This window comes from Alligator sinensis, unplaced genomic scaffold (genome assembly GCF_000455745.1).
Source record: "Alligator sinensis unplaced genomic scaffold, ASM45574v1 scaffold76_1, whole genome shotgun sequence".
In the NCBI taxonomy this organism is placed as follows: Eukaryota; Metazoa; Chordata; order Crocodylia; family Alligatoridae; genus Alligator; species Alligator sinensis.
The window spans coordinates 4,402,207-4,408,751 of record NW_005841865.1 but is presented as its reverse complement, the minus strand read 5'-3'; the positions used below and the strand labels follow the sequence as shown (position 1 = coordinate 4,408,751).

The window sequence follows — 6,545 nt, the reverse complement described above, 5'->3', positions numbered from 1 at the left end:
CTGTCGGGGGTCTGGTGACCCCAGCATTCATCCCTGCCTGTGGCAGGGGGTCAGGCTAGATGATCTGTTCAGGTGCCTCCTGACCCTAGCTGCTATGAAACTATGAAACTATAGCAACCCAGTTGTAGCTGCACCCTGCCTGTCCTACAGGACTCCCCTGGGCTGTGTCTCTCTTAAAGTGACAGAGTGCCTCAGGCTGTCTGTCATAGAGACATATGCACTTTAGTCTCATCCCTGGCTGTCTTTTGTGCAGGGCCCAATATGGTGGACATGTACTGAGAACTGTCACCAGACTGTTACCAAATGGGAATAATAGAAAGTCCCTATCTGACAGGGGTGATAAGAGGTTAAATAAGGATTTTGAGGTCTTTCCATATAATGGTATACATTAAGCACAACATAGTGGGCCCCTCGGTGAACAGTGTCTACATGAGACATTTACTGCAGAGTTGCCTAATTAACTCCATGGTAAAGTCTCAGCATCTATATGTGTGGCCCTATTAGGCCACAGTAAACCACTGGGCTGAGCTGGGCTGAAGCAGCCCCAAGCTGGCAGGCTGACCCCCCAGGTCCACTGCCAGCCAGGTCTGCTCTGGCGTGGCTCAATGTTCTGCGGTCCTGGGTGCACATGTAGATGCTGCACCTGGGAGCAATAAACTCTGGTACAAACTGAGCCAGAGTTTATTTAATAGCACATGTAGACACTCCTAGTATCAGCTTTGTGGTTTAAACTTTCAAATCTTCATAGGATTTAATAATGCTATGTCTTTTTGCCCTTGCCCTTGATTGTGTCTCATTTTTTGTAATAATTCTGTGATTTTTTGGACTTTGCAGTTGCCACTAGGCCACATACCAAGTTTATTGTGAACTTCGTAGGAACAGAGAGGATAGAATGCAGACCTTCACCCTTGGAAAGTATGCTCACCTATTCAGGTAAAGATTTTTTGTGACATTTGAATAGTGAAAGGTAATGGCACACACAGACCCTTCCTAGGACTATAACAAGAGCAATGTTTGGGGAGTTGGCCTTTGATGTTTAATCAATGACATACTCTGTTAATTCCCTACTTTCCTTCCCTACCACATAATAAGTGATCTCCAAAATTCACTACTTTGCAAAGAAAGCTTATAGGCAATACAGTTCTTTCAGATTGGTCGTTTACTAGAACAGTTGCACATTAAACCAAGCATCAGGAAAAATCTGAATTTGTGTTAATTGCTATATTTCAAATGTCTTGCTTATTAAAATTTGAGTTGTTGATTCATTGTTTATGACATGATTATGTAACTGCCTTGGGTCAGTGGGATCAGGAATGGGTGCTCTTAAATTCTGCTCTTAGAACAATGGAATATTAAAGCACATTCTAGCTGGAGTGTTCCCTCTACTTAAAGAGGCCTTTAACACAAAAAGGACATGTGGTCCAGTCTGCTTCTTTAGCAATGAGACATCCAGCATCTTGTCTTGAACAGTAAAGTACATCGCTATCTTTCTTACTTTATTTGATTAATGTAAATGATTTGCCTGCAGCAATCAGACTCTGTTTGCCAGGATAGTCATTACACAGTGACAGAGATTAGTATGGTACTTAATCAAAAAGAACAGTGATTGATACTCCATCAGTTTTGGTCTTTAATCAGCAAAGCTTTCCTCCAATCATCAGCCATTAAAGAGTCTCATTTATCTGATTACTTTTGGGGCACTGGACTTTTTTTAGAAAAGAAAAGGAAGCTCTAGAATTTTAGTGACAATGCCCAAAGATACAGCTCTTGTGCTGATTTTTTATTGCCAGAAAAAGCTGAAAAAAACCAACAATAATTTATATGGGAGTCCATGGCTCAAGGGTTAAGAACGTGATACAGAGACTTTTACTGACCTGAGACTCCCCAGTAGGTTGTCATCAACAATCCCTTGATTCAAGGATGATCTCTACCGCTGCTCGTTGATGAGTCTTGAGGTGACTTCAGAGTCCAATCCTTGAGCCAACGACCTGTCTGCAGAAGTTGAAGGTCTTCTGCAGGGGAGAGTAAGACATAGGTTAGGATTCCTCTCCTTTTTCTTCCTCCACCCTCTCCTCCCTGGTTTGAGAGCAAGATGCTTTACCTTGAAACAGACGGCTGCTTGGTTGAGGTTGCAGTGCCATTGGAATTAGTCGATAGTCAGCTCCTCCCAGCCCTTAATGTTGGCATCTGTTTTCTTGACGTATACCGTCAATATGCTCTTGTAGCATTTCTTCTGGCCACTGCAAAATCTCAGGCTGTTACTAAGCTGGGAATAGAACACTTATTTTAGGAGTTGGGAGTCAGGCATCCGCACACTGTGTCCAGCCCAGCAAAGTTGGTGCTTTAAGATCACCGACTCAATGTTGGTAACAGTGGTGTCAGCAATGACGTTGGCATTCACACACACATTTCACTTGACCCATGGGAGTGATCATCCTTGACCATGAGAGATTGCTGCTGCTGCCAGTGTCTTGGTGTCTTTCCAAAGACTGTAATGAATAAAGACATACCAAAGCAATTTTCCAAAGGAGACACTTGCACATCAGATCCTGTGCTGTATATCCTCATCAATGTTCACCCTCTGAGAGAAGTAGCTACTAAGGTAGGGGAAGTGCTCAACTACCTCCAGGGTCTTTCCCCTGACAGTAATTTTGTGGGGGGAAAGTGAGGTCACATTCATGACCTAGGGCAGGCTAATAGAGCACTTTAGTCTTCTTGATGTTGAGAAAGAGGCCCAAAGTTTGATAGGCTTCTCTGAAAAGATCCAGTGAAGTTTGGAGGTTTTTTTCTATGTGCACAAGAATGGCACAGTTGCCAGCATACTGAAAGTCAAGGTTGGTTGTTTTGAGTACTTTGGTCTTCAGTTGAAAACATCCCAGATTGAAGAGCCGTCCATCCATTTGGTATTCCATGTCAATTTTAGAAGGAAGGCAGTCCTTAATGAGAACCAAGATGACTGTCAAAAAAAATGGAGAACAGAGTTGAAGTGATGACACATCTTTGCTTGACCCCACTTTTGATGACAAACTGATCCACTACATAGGATGGTCATAGACTTCTTGTCATAAAGAAGCCTCAGGACCTTGATGTACTTTTCAGGACATCCAAATCTGGCCAGTACTTTCCACAAGGCTTTGCAACTGATTGAATCAAAGGCCATAGTGATGTCAGCGAAGGTCATACACAGGTCCTGATGTTGTTCCTGACACTTTTCTTGGACTTGGCAGACAACAAAGATTATGTCAGTTGCCCCATAGGATGGTCTGAAGCCACACTAAGATTATGGCATGACTTCCTCAGCAAGAGGTAGAAGACTTCAGAAGGATGTGGGCAAGGATTTTCCCTGCTACGGAGAGGAGGATAATACCTCTATGGTTCCTACACACAGCCCTACCTCTTTTCTTAAAGATAGCACTTCGAGGCACTCCTGAACCATGAGTCAACTGTGGTGGATACCACCATTAAATCCAACCCCCAACACCATGAAAGGGGATTTCTCACCAACCCTCCTATCCTAGAGGAAGTCTGGTGTGCCATCAAGCAAACCAAGAACAACAAGGGCAGTGGACTGGATGACACACCTGCTGAAACCTATTACGCTGGCAGCAAGAAACTGGTACTGAAACTCCATGAATTATTCTATGAATTTGGAACAATAAAGAAATCCCTTGGGACCTGAAGAATGCCAGTATCTCCAGTAGAAGCAGTGTCCAAAAGACAGTATCATTTGATGGCACTTTGAAGGCCATCTAAAATAACCTGGTGGTTTGAGTTCAGTTCCTAGAGGATAGCAGAATTACCAATATATTTGCCACATATTTACTAATGTTCTCAACAACTGTACAGACACAAAAACAATTGACTAATTCATCTCCTAAAATAGCCCCCCGAAATCAATGGGGATCAACTTGGCCAAAGATTATAAGCAATTTAAGAGCTTGCTGAGTCTTTCTGCCTCTAATGTGTCAAGCCAACTTTCTGATCCTCCAGATTCTCCTTCCTGAACAACTACAGAAGATCTCTTTAATCCTGTGCTCTGGTACTGTTGAATTTTGGCTATATATTCACCCCAAAAGAGATCTGACTCAATTCAAAACTACTCCATGTACAAACTCAAATCTCTCCACCATGCTTTGGATCCAGAGGATTGGTTTACCCCCATGCCCTCTTTCCTCTAATATTTCAGGAGTCTATAAGTCTCCTTGTCATCATCATCCATCTTCCACTGAAATGCTTGCTTTTCTTTCATTTCTTCTTATTACAGATATCCTACTTAGCCACTGGCATGGGCTAAGTAGAAGAACATTACATTTATTTGTACATTCTCAATGGAGAACATTACATTTATTTCAGGAAGAGACTTGTAATTTTGCATATGACACAGAGCAAGCAAGCTAGCACACATTCCTATCTCAGCCTGTCCTGTTTACCAACAGCTTGCCTACTCAATAAGAAATGGAGGATGTTTCTCACAGCATATGCCATGAAACTACACAAATTCCTAGTAGTTCAAGTGCTTCCAGAATCCCCTAGCTTTGATGAATTACAGTGTAAGTTAAGCCTAAATTGGATTGTCAGGGAGAGTAGAATAATTATACAGAAGAGCCTAATGCTCAGTTTTGATTCATGGAGAGTCGCAGAAACAGCTGAAGACAACTATGCCATAGGGCAGATGCACTGACTAGTAGAAATGTAAATAAAAGTGAATTAAGACCAAGCAACCTACATGATCCCAGTCCATCATAGCACCATATTAGGGAGGAATGGAATGGAAGGAAGAAATAGATAAGACTGACAACAAATGCAATAAAGTCAGATGCTCTAAAAGAGGAACATGAAGTTTAAAAAAATACTTTAAATAACAGGTTAGAGAACAAGCAAAATCTTCTAAGAGAGCAACTCCAATTTTTAGAACCATGCATTATTTTTAATCAAGTGAGACTGTGAATGATTACCACAACGCAAAATAGTGCATGCAGATTAGACATGCAAGGGCATATGTATTTTTGCTCAAGTGACTGTATGTGCACAGTGCTGGAAATCTGGACTTCTGCTCAGAACCAAGGGTGTCTAAGTATCCTATATTTCATGTAGGATGTACACTCTTGGATGTACTTGCATGAAACACAAAAACTTTTGAGGCCTAAATTATGCTTTTGTGTTTGTTAAGTCATGGTGATGATGGGTGAATACCCTGTGATCCTGAACAGCATGGTGAGAGGCACTTTACACATTAGGCACTTGTAAGGATCCCTAGGGTTGATTTTCTTCTCGCCTTCATGAGTATATATCAGGAGTAACTCCACCACAGACCATTGCTACAAAATCAGAATGAAAGAAGAGTCGGACCACTTGTACTAATCATCAGCTCTTTCACTAGACTAATAATCAAGAACACAGACCTGGAATAATAAGGGATGCTGCTGGCTAGATCTAAGCAATACTGGTTCTTATTGAAGTTCTGGCATTGAAACACCAGGGGGCTCTAGGTCTGGGTTGATACAAGAGTCCACCAATAGAAGAGGTAAGCTCTTGCAGATTTGGACTATGGTAGAGTTAAGTCAAAATGTTTGAACAGGTTTGAACAGGTAGGCTGTGCTAACCCAAGGTGCTTGGTAGAGTACTGGCAAAAGAGAGATGGCTGCTGCCTTCCACACCTCCACTGCTGTAGTGGAATAAAAAAAGTCTTATACTTTCCCAATTCTCAGGTATCCGTGCAAATACAACAATACTTTGGCTCAGAGAATATGTATTACGGGTGTGTGAAGGGGGCCTATTCAATTCGTATTTGGTCCAAATCAGGGACAGTGATTCGGTTCGTTGATTCAGATTACTGTCCCTAATTTGATTCGGCCAAATTCGAATCTGAAGATTCATAGATTTTCATAGATTTCATAGACATTAGGGCTGGAAGGGACCTTGGAAGATCATTGAGTCCAGCCCCCTGCCCAAAGGGCAGGAAGTCAGCTGGGGTCATAGGATCCCAGCAAAATAAGCATCCAGTTTGCTCTTCAAATGTAGGCACTTGAACCACCTCCGCTGGCAGGCTGTTCCAGACCTTGGAGGCTCGGACAGTAAAGAAATTCTTCCTTATGTGTAGCCTGAAATGGTCTTGTAGTAGTTTATGACCGTTCGACCTAGTCATCATCCCTAGGGGCGCTCTGGTGAACAAACGTTCCCCCAGATACTGGTGGTCACCCCTGATAAACTTGTAGGTGGCCATCAGATCACCCCTGAGCCTACGCTTTTCCAGGTTAAAGAGCCCCAGGGCTCTCAGCCTGTCATTGTAGGGTCTGTTTCCCTGACCTCTGATCATGCGCGTGGCTCTTCTCTGGACTCTCTCAAGCTTCTCCACATCCTTTTTGAATTGTGGAGCCCAAAACTGGACGCAGTACTCCAGCTGCAGCCTCACCAAGGCCAAGTACAAGGGGAGAATGACGTCCCAGGATTTGCTTGAGAAGCATCTATGGATGCAAACCAGTGTTTTGGTCGCTTTACTAGCTGCAGCATCGCATTGCAGGCTCATGTTCATCTTGTGGTCAATG

General features: G+C 42.8%; 1 long non-coding RNA gene across 2 annotated transcripts in view; it reads left to right on the top strand.

Moving 5' to 3' along the window:
- LOC112548002 overlaps positions 1-6,545 on the top strand; it is a 107,351-nt gene that overhangs the window by 20,984 nt on the left and 79,822 nt on the right. For both annotated transcript variants that reach the window (XR_003091813.1, XR_003091811.1), the window contains exon 2: positions 835-933. This is a non-coding gene — a long non-coding RNA (uncharacterized LOC112548002). The remainder of the gene's footprint in view (positions 1-834; positions 934-6,545) is intronic.